Consider the following 17,030-nt stretch of genomic DNA (forward strand, 5'->3'; position numbering starts at 1 on the left):
TGCAACTCAAGGTAAATTTTCCCATAAGGTTCAATGTAAATACGGTTAATCCATTCCCCTCTGGATTTGGTTGCACCACGAGGTAAATTTCCCCCATAAGGTTCAATGTAAATATGGCTAAACAGTTCTGAAACATATGCATTTTATTTTTAAACCTCAAAAACCTTCCAAACGCCACAAAAACCTTCCGAACGCCACAAAACACACCACAAGCCTCACCAAACGTCTCCTTGCTACCGCGATCTCGCCCACAGGAAGCTGCGACCGTGTGGCAGCAGGGAAAATGGCCGCGGATCCGGTTCGTAACTCGAGGCAGAGTTCGCATGTAGAGGTAAATTTTTGGGGCCGGAGCTGGTCGTATCTTGAAAAATTCGTAAGGAGGGGCGTTCGTAACTCGAGGTACCACTGTAATTCCATTACTTTAAAAAATTTGATGGCACTGTAAGTCTTTATAGTTTGATATACAGATAAACTCAACCACAGTTAGTTCAGGAGACATAACTATTCATTGAACTATCATGATAATAATTTATTAAATTTATATGCCACCCAATTCCCTAAATTAACTTTCTGGATGTTCCATACTACTGTATTTTGTAAACCTAGGGTGGATTATCTATTGTAGATAATACAATACTACATTCATACAAGTAGTATTGTATACAAGAATGTAGTATTCATACAAGGTCATACTACAATCATACAAGACGAATTGGGTTCAGTTCTCCTCTACTGGATTCTGAGAGAGAAGTAGCTAGAATGAAAACAGCCTGTTTAAAAGGGGGTATCTGAAACATATTGTTTCTTTTGTTAAAATGAGAGCTCTGAGAAATAAACTCTTTTAGGAAAAAAAATAGGAGGCCCAGAACAAATCTATATGAAGTTTAACTTTTGTGTTGGTTTGCAAAATATAGCATTTGGTTTATGATTTACATAGCTTTGAAACTGTACCTATAATAGCTTTTAAAAGAACTAAAAACTTAAGAGACTAGCTAGTCATTCTACTACTTAATTATGTCCCAATATTTGTTGAGCCACTATATTTGGATTAGAACAATCTCATAGCCATTATCTTTCTAGCTACTGTGCATTCTGCAACTATACCAACAGTTTTATTTAAAAAATAAAATAAATAAGCAATACAGCAGCATTTACATAGTGTAATGTAATGTGTAGGAAATCAGAGGTTTGACAGATACCCAGGCTCTTGCAAATGTGCACGAGGCAAAGTAATACCTTGATATGGCAGAATAGCTGCCCCTCCCACTCTGCACATAACTCATCTTTCTGAGCTATAGTATATGGAAAGTATTTTGCTTTGGAAGGAACAAAGCACATACATTTGATCAAGGTTTCTTTAAAAATAAAAAAACCAGAAATAATATTTTAACATTTCTTTAGAAATCAGATTAGGAGGAGTGAAATTCTTTAAGCAACAGACAGGAAAAATCTGGCTTGTAAGGTTTGGTCAATGTGGCCTTTTTAAACGTTAAGCTTCCAAAGTCAAAATAGTGAAATTATTTTTAAAATCCAAGTATCACCCTTAGGCTTAGTCTAAATATTTCAGCATATATGGAGGACAGTTTTAAAAGATGATGAACTTCCAGCATTATCCATGCTAAAGGCCCTGAATGAGAAGTTGATGGCCTGGTAGCAAAGTCGCATCAGGATGGAAGAAAAACAGAGGACTTAGTCCAGAGAAGAGAAGGTTAAGAGCACTGTGATTTTGGGTCCTGGAAGACACTTCTTCATTATTTGCATAACATGGATGGGCCAGGTACACCATAAGGCTCACCTAACCATCCACTTCTTGAACCTGTAGTGCCTTCCGGCCAGAATGAGTTCTTGGCAGTATGCCACTTTAGTAAACCAACCTTATTTCTAAATATAGGTTCCTAAATCTTTTCTGTTTCCCTATCTTTGTTATTCTATAATTATAGTCCTGAATGGTCAGCTTTATATAGGTACTTCAGTGCCTAAATGCCAATAGCATATAGACCAGAGATAAGGATAGTATGGAAAAGCACTGAATTTGGTTTTCCACTGGAAGCCTTGGACTCAGCAGAGCTGAAGACTAAGCTGTTTTTCTGTGGATAGGAACTCGTCCTTAACCGTGCCTCCTGGGCTATCTTCCTCCCCATAGGAGGTAGGTTGAGTCAGTTTCATGCCATCATTTTTCAAGAACAGAGGCATCCTGGCAGCACTGCAGCCATCTTTCCCCTGGCTGTGACTGCTTTAACTGATTGCTTCAAATGCGGATGCCTATTTTCAAGGTTGGCAGTAGTTAAAAGCAGTAGCCTTGAATTTCCCATAAATGGTACTGTTGGGCAGACACATTAATGCTCTTGGTTGGAAGTATCTTTGTATCTAATAGAGAAAGTAGAGCACATATGCTTCTGAAATGCCCAATTTACCACTTTTGGAGGGCAGAGTTAATCTATCCTCTAACTATAAATTATTCACATGGCAATCACTACCTACTAAACAACCAAGATCAGGAAGTCTCTAGAATTGTAGCCAAACTTTGAACCATTGCTATGCCAAATGGAAGTTTCTGGACCTGATAATTTCCCTAGGTGTATCTAGTGAGGCAAGAATAGGGTTTTTTAAAAAAATTGGATGCAATGTAATGTATTTTTTAACATCTGTGTGTTTGGTCTATAGCCATATATTTTACTAAACTAAACTGTGTGTATTTCTATTAAAAATTTGATCACACTGTGAAACATAAATTTCCTCTCCTATTTCCTAGAATAAGGAACCCAATAGCTCTACTTGACTGGGATACTAAACCAAATTGCAACCATTGTCACAGGTTTGGTGATTTAGGAGTACTTTCCATAGATACTGTGTGTGTGTGTGTGTGTGTTTTAGATTTTTTTTTAGCCCACCTTTATTATTTTTATAAATAACTCAAGGTGGTGAATATGCCTAATACTCCTTCCTCCTCCTATTTTCCCCACAACAACAACACTGTGAAATGAGTGGGGCTGAGAGAGGGTGACTGGCCCAAAGTCACCCAGCCGGCTTTCATGCCTAAGGTGGAACTAGAACTCACAGTCTCCTGGTTTCTAACCTGGTGCCTTAACCACTAGACCAAACTGGCTCTCAGTGTTCTGTTTCATAGTTCAGTAATCACTGTATTCTTTATATAAACAGGACAGTGAACTGTTTTTGTTTATTCAGTGTGATAAATAATTATTTCTGTGATTATAATTGAATAGTGAATGTTGGTCAATTTTAATATATATAAGAGATGAGAGATTGTTCAAAAGCATAATGGAAAGATTCCTGTATCCTCTGACAAATAATTGACTACATTGTTATTTGTCGTTTGAAATACTTTCTCCCACCTCCTTTGACTTCAAGCTATGGATGTCAAATAAATCCTCACGCTTTCATGTGATGAGGCTACTGCATTAAGTTCTATCCACTGAAACATGTGATAACATGAATGATCGAGATGCCTGCAGAGTTTACCAAAAATTGACTTCAAATTAGTTCATACAGCGACTGCATAAAATACCTGCTCTATTTTTCCGTGTTTGTATAATCTGCTTTACTTGGTGCTTTATTTCATGTATTAGAAATAATTTATTAAGAAACAGTATACATTGTTGGACATCATACCTCTAGATTTCTCAAAATAAGAATGGCCTAATAGATATTACTATGCCAGTATGTGTAGTACTGTTCCTTGGACTGGTGCTTTAGCATATTCACCTGATGGGAAGCTCAAGGCATTATAGACAGGCAAAAGAAAAGCAAAGGCAAAGGGGATGTAAGGAGGAAACTGGAGAGATTCAAAACTGTTGGTGCAGCACAAGGTAAAACAAACAGCTGCACTAGGAGTGTTGCTCAGCCTGCTAGTGAAATTTTCCTGCTTCATTTTAAGAGAGTTGCTAGGAAGTAGGAGATTTGAGAATCTCAGTCAGGTTCCAAGGCACAGCAAGAGGGAGTAATTCTTGGAGCCATCATGATAAGCATTTGATAAATTCTGTTACCAAATGTCAAAAGCATTATTTGGACCAAAAAAGTCAACATTATGAAAGAAATCAGAAAAAATATGTGTTTGACCCCCAAACACCCACTATTTAGGAAAAGGGCAAAACATAGTTCTTTTCTTGAGCTTTTAATTGTTAATTATTTTAATTATTAATTTTGTTTTTAATTAAAAAATTAATTAATTTTAATTGTATTGATTTTATGATGTTATACATGTTGTATTTTTAATTGTTGTAAGCCATCTTGAATGTTGGTATAAACAGAATATGTTTGTAATTTCCAACATTTGTGGAAAACTTTAGGAAACTTTGCTAAATTACTAAATGACTCTTTTGTCTAGCAAGGAAGAAAGAAAGATCCCAACATTAAATATAAATTTCTTAAGAAAAATGAATTGCTATTGCAATTAAGGCACTACAACCAAGTCAAGAATGAAGAATAATTAGGGAGGGGTGGAATTAATTTTGAAAGTTCTCCAGCAAGTTCATGATAGATCTTATTTACCATCTGTACTATACTTTAAGATTGCTAAGGAAAGACCTGTATCATATCAATAGTCCCACAACATCTACAGGGCAGTTGTGTGGAATCTTATATGGAGTCTGTATTGTTTCTTTCATATATACACAGAGAGAGAGACACACACACACAAACATACATATATATATTTGTAATATATGATAAAGAATGACATTGCTCTACTCTTGAACATGCAGCTGGGAAGGCTACTAAGTAGCTGAAAATAGACATACTTATGGCCACCAGGAAAGAAAATGTGAGTACTCCTCCCTCCCCTGATGTAACCAGCGGATTTAAAAAAATTATAACCTAGGAGTGCATGTCTCCCTTGCCTATTAATTTCCAACAACTCTCTGAGGAAGGTGCCAGTAATGTTAGTGCTGGAGAAACTAACTTGGAACCAAATCCTGGGACCTACACCACAATAAGTGATGAAGAGCCTATACTTTGGTAGTGCTTGCTAACAGCTCATGCCACAATGACTATCTTTGAAAGAGTCCTCCTGAATATAGAACAGAAAGTGGACAACCTTAAGAAAGTGTTGGCACAATAATTCTAATAATGATAACATAAGGGATATTTTAAGTAGGGGGAGAGAAGAAATCGCATTGATGAACAAGCAAAATTAGAGGGGTATTACTCCTCTCCTATAAGATCAATCAAAGTGGTCAGTAATCAGCAGCCTTCCCAACCTTGCGCTGTGCTAGAATGCTTCAACCAAATCCAGCCTGCTTGCTAACTGAACTTCAATAAATATTGTTTGGTAGACAGAAGAGGAATAATTAAATTCCTAAGTAGCCTGTTAATATGTGGCCAGCAGGCTGTCTTACTGCAAGCCATAATTTGACTTCCTAGCCTTCCTTCTCCACCCACCACTTCAGAAAATGATCCTTCTTATCTTTAGACAACAACTTACTCCAACAATGTTCTTGCATATGAAAGTTTTTTGGCCACCTTTTCTATTACTCTTACAATAATTTTTAAAGATCAACCATCTCAGCTGATCCTCCAAGGCAGAGCAAATAAGGTGGTCAGCCTCCCACAAAAGAATCTCTGACCTTTCAGATAAATCTTGCTCAACGCTAGTGCCTCTAGTTTTCAAATCTCTCTCCTGCGCTTTGCATGAGGTAAGTAGGAAAATTGAGAAGAACACATCAAATATCAAAGAGGTCAATAAAGATAAAGAGGTGATATTCCCAATCTTACTTAAAGAGCTATCCTCAGCAGACACAGATGAAAGTTTGGTTAACTCCCCAGTAGGTAACACTGCCATTTCCTATAACACCTAAAGCCTTCTGGAAGAGGAAGGAGGAGGGCTTATGACCAGATGATGGTTTAATGTTAAGTTTCCTATGCCTCATAGAGCACTAAACTCTCCACCTCCCCATCACAAAGCCCAGCAAGTCTGAGCATAGCAAAGCAAAGTGGGACAAGAAATAATTCCTCCCCTCAACTTTGCAGGTCTGTAAAGCAAAGGAAAGTGGAAGTAAGATTGTAAGCATAATTGCAGTTTCATGTAGTGATCACTTCACTTAACGACCAAGTTGCTGATCCCAGTTGTGGTTGCTAAACAAGACTACCTGTAATGGTGGTTATATGATATACAAAATGTATGTATGATTCTGATGTGCTTGTTAGCCACTAACAAGATCTCTTACACATTAATTCTCTCAACAGGCAATTTGGTATACCTGGAATTGCATTCTCTACCTATCATTTAAATCACAGGAGCCTCCCAATTCTGTTTCAGCATGATAGAAACCAAGATGATTATAATACCTTCATCCATTTAAGAACTCATATTGCAAAATAAATAGCTGACGTGGATATGTTTTCTGTTTGCACATTCAGTTACATAGTATGACTGAAAAAATGTACTGCCAAATCTCCAAAATGATAGTAGCAACTTTATACAATATCTGAAATTAATTTCGTTATAAGAGAAATAGAGGATTGGCATAGCAAAGCAGATTTTTGTCACTATAGCTGTATTCCAAAACAAATGTAAATCCATTTATGTTGCATTCTGTTCATATTTGGATACTATGAGTAATGTCAGTATTCATCAGACGAAAATCCATCAGTTGCATCTGTAGGAAGTTATTGTGTTCCTTCTTTTTTTAATTAAACCCTTTATAAAAAATATATAAACCATGAAACATGAACAATATATAAAAAGAATAGAAGAGTAAAATATAATAGTAGAATACAAGTAAACATGGGATTTTAAATGTCATGGAGGTCAGTTTTTCAATATATCCTTATTTACTTATAAAATTATGATATATGTTATATTAGTTATTAAAGGAGAGTCTAAAAATCGCCATTAATCTTCAAGCTAAAAATACTTGGTTGATACCGTTTAAATCAGTAACTAGAAGTATGAGCTCTAACACATTAGGACAACACTAAGAATCTAATTTCTTATCAATTTAAGTAGAAACCCCAAATTTAGTATGTAGTACAAATCTGTAAATTATAATCCAAGAATGTGTAGGAAGTTATTGTGGATGAATTGTGGCTCTGTTAAAGTTTTGTTTGGCTAATTACTACAATAGTGGGATTACTCTTAAATCTGCATCAGGGATCTGTGCACCATATAATGCTAAGAGATCGGGGAAGCTGCACTGTTTAATGTCTTCTAGATATATCCCTGCAGCCTAAAGTTGACCTGAGAATCTAAGAAAAGCTAAGTAAATGGATCCTCTTGTAAAGCTATTACAGTAAATGAGATTGAATAAGTATTCACCACTTATATGGAATGAATTCTATGGATTATAAAATACTTATATTCTAATTTCTTGGTATTTGAAAGTAATGTAACAATAAAAACTATTGTTATTATTATTATTGGTATAATTACTATTACACTCTTATCAAATAAGAACAAATTTATTTTTAAATAAAACAACATTCCATACTGTCCATACTTCCAATTACACACACAGCTTCTGTAGAAACTCAGCATATTTATTGCAGTTAGAAATATGTTAAATTCGTATAGTAGCTGTCTGTGTAATTGGCAGCATAAAAGTAACCAAATTAACATAAAAACAGATTGCAAACTTAAAACTTCCTGTTGTAAACAGATAGAAAATGTAAACATAACAGCTTACTTTTCCAAAAGTCCAGAGAAACAAATCACAGCTTCAGTAGCAGTAGCTGGTGTCTGCTCTGCAGTTCACAGGGTGAATCAACACAGCATATAGACAGAATTACAGGAAGGGAGGTGGGGCATTGCCACAGATAGCCAGTCAAATCACCATCCTGTTTTTATATCCCTGACCACCAGCTTGATTCAACTGCCGAGTCACACTTCTTTCTTTTAAGCAGGCAGTCCTATCCTTTGTAATTTGTCACATGGTGCCAGGCTAGGAACCTTGCCTAACTTAGGCTCTGGGCTAGCTGGCTCAGCTTGCACCTGTGTCTCCTCAAGGGCCTCTTCTACCTCTCTACTCTCTTCCATTAATTCTGGTGGAACAGGTTGAAACTCAGCCTTGTCAATCTCTTCCACTTCTGAATCTGAAGACTTGAAGTGATCCCCAACACCCACAAAATAGAACCCACAAAATGGAACCCATCACAAGCACAAGTGAGCCCCTAGTTCATAGAGTCTGCCAGCATATCAATATGGTTTGGCTAAACAATTGCATATACAGTAACATGTAGGGGAATGCTGCATAAAAACTTGTATTTGGAAAACAGTGTGCAGAATTATGCAGTATGCTGAGAAAGCAGGGAGGTGGAGGTGGCCACGGTTTAAAGGAATTTCATTTTTGACCAGATGCTCCTTTCAACTGCCTACCAAGTTAAAATGTATGCTGTTGCATTTGGGTGGCAGAACAGCATAGGGATACCGCTAATTATCATTCTCCCCTTTGCTAACAGTCTCTTTTTTAAAAAGATCTCAAGCTTGGCACAGGATGAGCCTTGGCTTCATATCCTTTGGGACTTCAGTAGCTATTCTGAAGTTTCCCACTCAGGAGCAGCTCAGGATTTCATTCCTCCATGACATCTGTCCCAGTTGATATATAGCCTCAGTTTTAATCAAGGATCATTAATATTTACTATTTTTTTATCAGCACAATTAAAAAATGAAAATGTTGTTAAGGAGGAATTGGAATACTTGGGGACTCACTCTGATCTTTACAGTTAAAGTCAGTGAAATTTGATTTGAGTTGGACTCTTGGAACAAGGCACAGAAATGTAACCATGAACCATGGATCATGAACCAAATGTAACCACTTGTCCTGTTGCTTTGGATTCTTTTGGGATTGTAGATCTCAAGGATGTGGATAGTATATGTAGAGAAAGAGGAGTATTGTTAGCTTATTCAACTCTTTCCCCACCTGGCTGATGAAATCAGCTAGAACAGGACTGGCCACATGGTTAAAGAAGATGATCAATGTCTCCTCATATTTTTCCTCCTGCCTGAAAAGAGGCAGTTTAGTCAATAAAGCTTCTATTTAGAAGCTCTCTCTTAAACTGGGAGATGTTGATTGAGAATAGGTGGCTTTCTTGCTCATGACACATCTGGATATTTCCTGGATTTATTTCAAATGGGTTTTCAGCTGGATTACATTAATGAGACTCCTTTAAACAATTTATAGATAACCTCCACTAAAATTGGACAGGGGAATGCAGCCGATAGCCCTCATGGACAGCTGAACCATTTTCAATAAAATTGATCGTGGTATCCTTCTGGACTATCTGATGGGCTTAGGATCATAGTTTTACAGTGGCTTTTCCTTCTTACTAGGCCATGTCCAGAAAGTACTGCTGTGGGATACTATTTGAAAACAAAGTAGTTTTCAAATATCCAACAGATATTATCCCCCATGTTATTCAGTATCTACATAAAAACAGCAAATAATGCCTCTTAAACTGTGATACCAGGAATGAAATGTGAACTCTGGATCATACATTTGAGAATTTCAGGAATTAGTTCATCATCCTAATCAACAGCCATTTTAGAGCATGATTAAGTTACTAGAAGGTACATGAAAATGTATGGGCAGAAGTTGGACAACTCCTTCCACACTCCCCCCCCCCACACTGCTTGTCGAAACTTAAAAAAATGTGTTCCTGCTTCCCCCATGTTTCTTGAGGCAGTAACAGTGACAAGTGCTGCTTCTCTCTGCTGCCCATGTTAATTCTTGGTTATTCATTTGCAGCTAAGCAAATATTGCATCTTGCCCTGGGTAGTGTCGAAGATCAATGGGTTACTCCAAGATCCATGATAAATTTGATTTATCCATGATAAATGGGTAATCATGGCGTGTAAAGTTCATCCATGATAGTATTGAAAACAGAGTACGATATTAAATATCTATTTACAGCATTAACATTTTTAGAAAATCTACTACAAAGGTAAACTGTTAATACTCAGATCTCAGTACAACAAGAAGTTTAAATTTTACTTACTGTTTTCCTGTAATGCTCAAGTGTTTTAGTTGAAGTGGATAAGAACTGTATAGATTTTTTAAATCACAAACAAGCTTTGAGACTTCTAGAAGTCCAATGAGAAGGAAGGCCATTCTGTTTTATAACATCCAACCCGTACTGAACATAACAATCATTAACTTTCTGTGGCACATAGGCACATTCCTGCACATGAAATTGTACTGTTACAATGTTACTGTTATACTCCTACACATGAAATTGTACTGTTACACAAATAAGCTTCCATTACAGAATTAATGTCCTCAAATGTCACCTCTAAAATTCCTAGTCATCCAGTTCTCTAACTTGAACTCCACACTTCAGGTTTTCTATCCTACCAACCTGCTCGTTCAGTTTCTCTTTATTTTTATCCTGTCTTTCAGTCAGCATATCCAAAGTCATTTGACTGACGTGGGATTTTATTGCCCATTTGTAAATACTCCTGTGTTAATTCAACTCAGCTTAATTAATAGCATCCTCCTTTGCTTGAGAACTTTATTATATACAGTAGATGTTAGAAGCTATATCATCAAGCCAGCCAAGCAGAAGTGCATTTATGCTATAAAGAAAGGAACAGAAAGCAAAAGAGTACTGAAGTTGCTTATGTCATTGCTGGGTCTAGTGATGGCAGTTTATGGCATGCTGGTAATTGATGAGACAAAAAGAGGGAGTCTACCTTAGAGCTAATCTGGGAAACGTACTGAAAGCAATTTGATTTGCCCAACAGAAACAGAAAAAGTTGTAGTCAGGATAACAGTTCTGTTTCAGTATTTTGGAACATCAGTTCTATGATGTTAAAATTTAATAAAAATTTTAATAAAATTTATTTTATTCCATTCTATTTATATTAGTGTCTTGAAGCACAGTAAAAAGGCAGCATTAGCTTGTAAGGCCAGGAGAAGTGATGTAAAAACATCCATTCCTATTTTTGTTTCATGGAGCAGTGTACAAAATGGAGGGATGGTGTTGATTTGCAGGAGCAATTCAGAAATTTTTTCTCCTCAGTAGCTTGTAGTTCTCCATCCTATAAGCAGCCACACCCAGACTTATGATTTTTTTTTTATATAGTCTAGTCTATAGACATCTGCATCTGCTTTCAACCAAAATAGTTTCTAAAATTGATCATAGTGATCCTTCTAAAAGTTAAACTTGACTTTAGTTCTCATCTGGCATCCTTTTTCACCATTGAAGTGTTTTAGTTACAGTTTGCTCTTAAAGGTGTTTGGGCCCGGTGTAAAATATTTTTATGAATTTGTTGCTGGTCTATACTTGGAGAGTAGTCTAGTCGTAGGTTCACAATTACAAATAAAATATTTTTAAAAATACATAAGGAAAGCTTTAATCACTGGGCCAGAAGTCCATTTAATCCAGCATTTGTGACTCTTGCATGCTGAATCAGAGTGTTATTTAGGATTAAATGTTCCCCTAGAAGTCAGTATATATCCCATTATTGGGAGGGAAAAATATGCTAAATTCCAGGGTGATTGGAAATGGGCCAAACATTTCTAGGACAAGTAATGAATGGCCATCACAGAATCTACATGAGTTAAGATGGGTAATCATGTCATGTAAATAGTGATTGTAAAAGAAAAGCATACTGTTGAATTGCATAGCCTTAGTATGTTTAACCTATAAATTCCTACTCAAACAAATGGGGAACTAAGACTTACCCATGGACTCTAGATTTAAGTGTCAAGCAGCACCCTTAGCAAGTTAAAAGGGTCAAAAAAGGGTCAGTAAATCTACTATGTGTATCTGTAGTCTTGGAATCATCTGAAGTGGATGGAATGGGTTTCTTTTCCCAGGCTTATTACAATGACCAATCAAATACACTCAAAATCTGATGGGATGGACAGGATGACATAGCCCTCTTCCACTGTGGCTTTCTATTTTCTGATGTTTAAGATAGGCTTCAAGACTAGAAGCTGCTCAGACCTTGATCCTCAGTGAATGTATCTTTTTTTTTTTTTGTCTGCGCTCAGTCATTACTGACCCTGCAGTGACTGCTTGGACGAGTCCTTGCAGTTTTCAAGGCAATTGTTTTGGAAGTGGTTTGCCAGAGCCTCCTTCCTAGAGCAGAGCCCAGCTGGCGAGCGCAGGAGGCGGGGTTTCTGTTGCTTTGCGCCCTTTTCGGGTGAGCGCAGTTTTGCGCTTACCGGCAACTGCTCCCAACTCCCGTGCAAGCGCTGCCAGCATTTTTCCTCCCACCGGAGTGAGAGTACCCATTTATCTACTCACGTGAGTTTTCAACCTGTTGGGTTGACAGGAACGGGGGAGGAAACAGGAGCTCACCCTGTTTAGCGCGAAGGCTGGACTCGAACCCCCGAAGCGTCAGCCATTTCTGGCCGGCAACTTTCAGTGTCATTAAGCCGCTGCGTCCCCCTGAATGTATCTAGTTCCCTTTTAAAACCGATGCAGTCCAGATCCAATGGCATTGATCTTTCAGCACTTCATGATCTACAGGCCACAAAGAAGTGAGATGTAGGTAAAATTAAGAATTTACTCTGCTTCTCCTCTTTGTCATTCTGCCTGCTCTTTATCTAAGAGATTGCTATTCTAAGGTCACTTCCTTCTGCCTTTCCCAGGCAGACAGGCACAGAGCATATGCTCTTATACTTTCTTTCAGCTAGTTTTGCCTGTCCCTAAAATGTATTTTTTGTAAATATTTTTCTGTAAAAATTGCTTTTGCTTTAGCTGGACAGCTGGGATACACTTCTGACATTCTTCCTCATCCCTCCCAGTAACAACATCCACCACAATGAGGCAGCACAGCAGGGCCTGGGGGTAGGGTGGGGGGAATAAATTGTGTGTGTGTGTGCATGTGTATATAAACACACAATCTGCTTCGTTGCTTGTCAGATTCTCTCCAACATGCACACACAGAATAATGCAACTCGCAACCCTAAATTGTTGCAATTAACACTTCTGACAACAGTATATTGAAAGTTTATACAGTATTTCTCATATGTAGTTCCATGGCTCTTCTCTTAGGAAGGCTATATTGAATTCAGAGTTTGGATGGTCTCACATGTAACCTCCTGACCTTATGTTAAATTAGATATTGAGAAAACATTTATATATCTTCCATTTCAAAACATGTTAACAATAATGCCAAGGCATTATTTCACCTTGGTATACAATGTATCAGCTAAAACACTGCTCTATGGTCACTTGCCAAAGCTAGATGATGCTACTATGCAGTCACTTTGCCCGGCCAAGAGCCTCTTGTAGTGGCAGTGCAGAAGACCATTGTATTTTGAATGAGGTGACATGTTTTAGTTTCTCCTTCATATTAAGACACTTAGTTCACTCTGAGTCATAATAATGTTTTGCTGGTTTTTTACTTTTGCCTGGTAAATCAAGAAAAGAGAAGAATCTTCACACAGTTGTAGGAGGACCTCAAGATTATTTAGGTTAGCACTGGCTTATATATACAGCTCCCAAGCTCTTAGTTTACATCAAGGGTTTTGTTAGTTCACATGATGAGCAGGGGTACCATCTAGCCAAGGTCAGATCCTGCAGTCTCAGTACCATGGAAACAGGATCATGAGGTTTTAGAGCCAAACCTTGATAAAAACCTTAAGATTGCCCCTGAAGCTTTGAGCTTCGACACAGATTTTGGTACCAGGTGCTGTGTGAATTGGCTGCCTTGGGGTATTTCCGATGTCGTTCCACTGGGGCTCCTGACAGCTGAAGGGCAATTGGTTATCATCTTGCTTGGTACGTTATGTTTTTGTATTTCATGTTTTTGCATTTCAAGCTTTTGTATTTATTTAAATCTGTCTGCTAAAGTTAACAATAAAGCTTAGTATACCCTTACTTACTGGTGGGTTCATTGTCTCTGGATCCTAAAAGAACCAATTGTCTAGCACCTGGCCAGTGCTTGGCAAAACACCTCTTCAGATTTTGTAAGGGCATGCTGTAGAAAGCAGAGTCACGTTTTGATGAGCCATGTCAGAGCAAGCAAGCAGCATGCTTTCTGCAGCTTTCATCAACATTTTTGATGAGTAGCAGTCCTCCATAATGCTTAACACACAACTTTGAAAAAGTAGAGCAAAACATTAACATCCTTCTTAGAATCAGAATGACCATGTTACCTCACAAAGCAACTTTGAGGGAGCGCTTTGCATGAACCTTTGTTGAAGCAAAACATCCCTTCAAAGATTTACACAGCCTTGATACATACTGCTATGGCACCACCTAGTACTGTGGTGGATTTTCAGCTTGTAAAATCTGAGAAGACTGACAAAGAGTTTGGCAAGTTGAAGTCTATTCTGCAAGTTCCTCAAATCTTTTGTTTCATGTCTTCTAAATCCTGCCAAGATAGGGCTAACACTCTGCAGTTTAGAAAAGGTAAACTGTTTCATTTGATTTTTTTTCCCTAGTCTATCAGTATTTATGATACCATACTTCTAAATTGTTTCTCCTAAAACTTGGAGCTTTATTACTCCAAATATTGTAGTTTTGTTACTCGTGCTGACCAGAAGGTGGAGCTGGGGATGACTTTGCTCTTCACCTTTAAGAGAACTTATCAGGTGGTTTAGGCTGCAATTCATCAGTATGCAGATGACATGCCCTCATCTTATACCTAGTGAGGCTGTATACATTTTGGCTGGTAACATGAAGGCTTACTGGGGATTGATGGATGCAAACAAGGTAAAACTACAACCCAATCAAGACAGATAATACATTCTTTTCTTTATCTTTCATAAAGGAGTTTGGGGTTTTCCTGGGCACAGTACAGGTACCATTGGTGGCCAAGAATACACTTTATCATCTTTAATTGGCTCACCAACTCTAATTTTCTCTGAAGAACAGATCTTGCCTCAGAGATTATAGCAGCAGCAGCAGCAGCATCTACTTTGGTCACTTACCAATCAAATTTACATTCAATGCTAAAATTAAAGCCATCCTTTTGTGCCAAGTCTAATCTACATACTACAAGAACAATTAATAAAATTAAAATTTAGGGTGCTACCATAGATATAAAAACCAATACCATTAGGATTATAAATATAATTGGGATTACACAAATATTACTAGTAATTATATCTGAACTACATTACTATAAACTGGAGATGGATTTTAATCGAGCAAAACAAGAATTAAAACAAAGGATAAAGGATATTGAGAGACAAGAAGATATAGGAAAGACACCGCTCCTCCTGTCCCCTGCATTCAAAAAACACAGTTTTGGTCGCTAGTTACCTTGACCACCTTGAAATCACCTGCCATCTGAGAGCTTTCTCCTTAGCACGCTGCCATGCCCTCCCCTCTGCTGTCTTGGAGGGAAGGTATAAAAAAAATTCCACTGGCCACTAGATTATGCCCATGTGACTCAAGAGAGGTTGAAACTACAGAACACGTCCTCCTGCACTGTGCCTTTTACGAAGACCCCCGTGCTAAATTTATCACACCATGGATCGCTAAATATCCTGGATGTACAGACCACGAGCACATGCAATTGCTGCTCACAGATGAACATCCCATAGTAACAGAGCAGGTAACAAGATTTTGCGCTGCAGCAATGAAGATCCGCCTCATCAAGAGACCAAATGTTAAGAAAGGCTATCCTATGTAATGGCCTGTATACTATAGTAAATCTTCTATAACCTTGCCTATATGTAACTTTTACATATAGCATAGTCACAATGCAGACTTTTAAATTTTATACCTCACATTTAATATATTTTTAATCTGTACATAGTTAGTATAGTCAACATAGGCTCCATCCTAGATCTCATTTGTTGAGCTGGTAATAAGTGTATTTTAATATATATGCCTGCTATTATAAATTGTTAACAACTAAGTATGACTAAATTTGTTTTATAAACATATGTCTCTGTATTGGTCTATGACTGTAATAAAGTTTGATTGATTGATTGATTACTATAAACACTTGACACGAAACTGCCTTTGGAATTTCAAATGATCCAAATACAGTAGTGAAAATACTCAAAGAATATACCTATTCTCTTCCTGTAATAAAGGCTGCCTATTTGTTTCTAACCCTAGCCCTAACCTTAAAGTGCTGGCCTTGGGCTTTGCAAGCCTTAATACTGAAGAACTATTTGCAAGAACTGCATGAGCATTTAAATCCCTCTTCAAGGCTCTGCTCTGCAGCCAGATTAGACTGGTAAATAACAGAGAGAAGGCTTTTTAATACTGCTCCCACATTGATGAAAATGTTTTTCTTCAAGTAGAAAAACAGCTCTGTCACGGATGATGTTTTAAGGTAAGTTTTTATTTTGGTCTTTTTAATTTGTTTCATCTTGATCAAAATGCATAGTTCATTTAAAGGAGCATAATGTGGATATTGTTGACGGTTTTTTGTATATTCCACATCTGTTAATGGCAGTTGCCCTGAAAGTAGCTTAATCTCTTAATTAAAAAAAAAAATACAATGAATACATGTATTTACTCCAGTTAATGGAAAAATAGTTCACAGGCAGTACAATCACCTACAGCTGTAGTATTGCATTGGGCGGATATGCCCCTTTGAAAAAAACCAAATGAAACTTTACCAACAGTATAAAATGAATACCATTGTTTGAATGTTTATTTCTAAGTACAAGAAATATAACCAGTCCCTTGTTTTGTACAAAAATACCTGAAAGATAACAATTAAGTTCACTAGTCAAAAATGAAAAGCTATTTACAATATGAAGCAATGCATATTGAATAAGAGGTTGTGTCCCTTAAGTTAATACCTTTTGCATTCCCTGATAAGTTTTATTCCATTTTACAGTCACAATAAAGTCTTGTGTTATGACAATATAATTTAAGCAAGTCTTGCCACTGGAAAGGTGCATTGATTGGTCAAAATGGTCAGGTACTTAGTGCAGAAAAGTTAAGACAAAACAATCTAAAAATAGAGGCACATATTTCTTCAAGATTAATTCAACAAATAAAAAGCTGTACTTTTAAAAAACACAAATAATATAACTTACCTATTTTTTAAAAAAAATTGCCAAATGGTTTGGCATTTTCCTTCTTAACATATTACAAGATGCTATATGACATATTTTATTTACAAAACAATCACAGGCAAAAATAAAATAAAA

The 17,030-nt window shown here is 37.1% G+C and overlaps 1 protein-coding gene across 4 annotated transcripts in view; it reads right to left on the reverse strand.

Moving 5' to 3' along the window:
* Positions 1 to 10,057, reverse strand: part of DDC (dopa decarboxylase) — a 68,337-nt gene extending 58,280 nt beyond the window's left edge. The window contains exon 1 of one of the 4 annotated variants that reach the window (XM_088150121.1): positions 9,949 to 10,057. The gene's annotated coding sequence lies outside the window, so the exon portion shown is untranslated. Of the gene's footprint in view, positions 1 to 7,640; positions 7,741 to 9,948 lie in introns of those variants that run through there. The other 3 variants (XM_088150120.1, XM_007425659.4, XM_088150122.1) reach the window with 3 other exon arrangements.
* Positions 10,058 to 17,030: the final 6,973 nt, after the last annotated feature.

This window comes from Python bivittatus, unplaced genomic scaffold (assembly GCF_059951505.1).
Source record: "Python bivittatus isolate LINGU-HERP-01145 unplaced genomic scaffold, Pbiv_v1 ctg000610_np1212, whole genome shotgun sequence".
NCBI lineage: Eukaryota > Metazoa > Chordata > Lepidosauria > Squamata > Pythonidae > Python > Python bivittatus.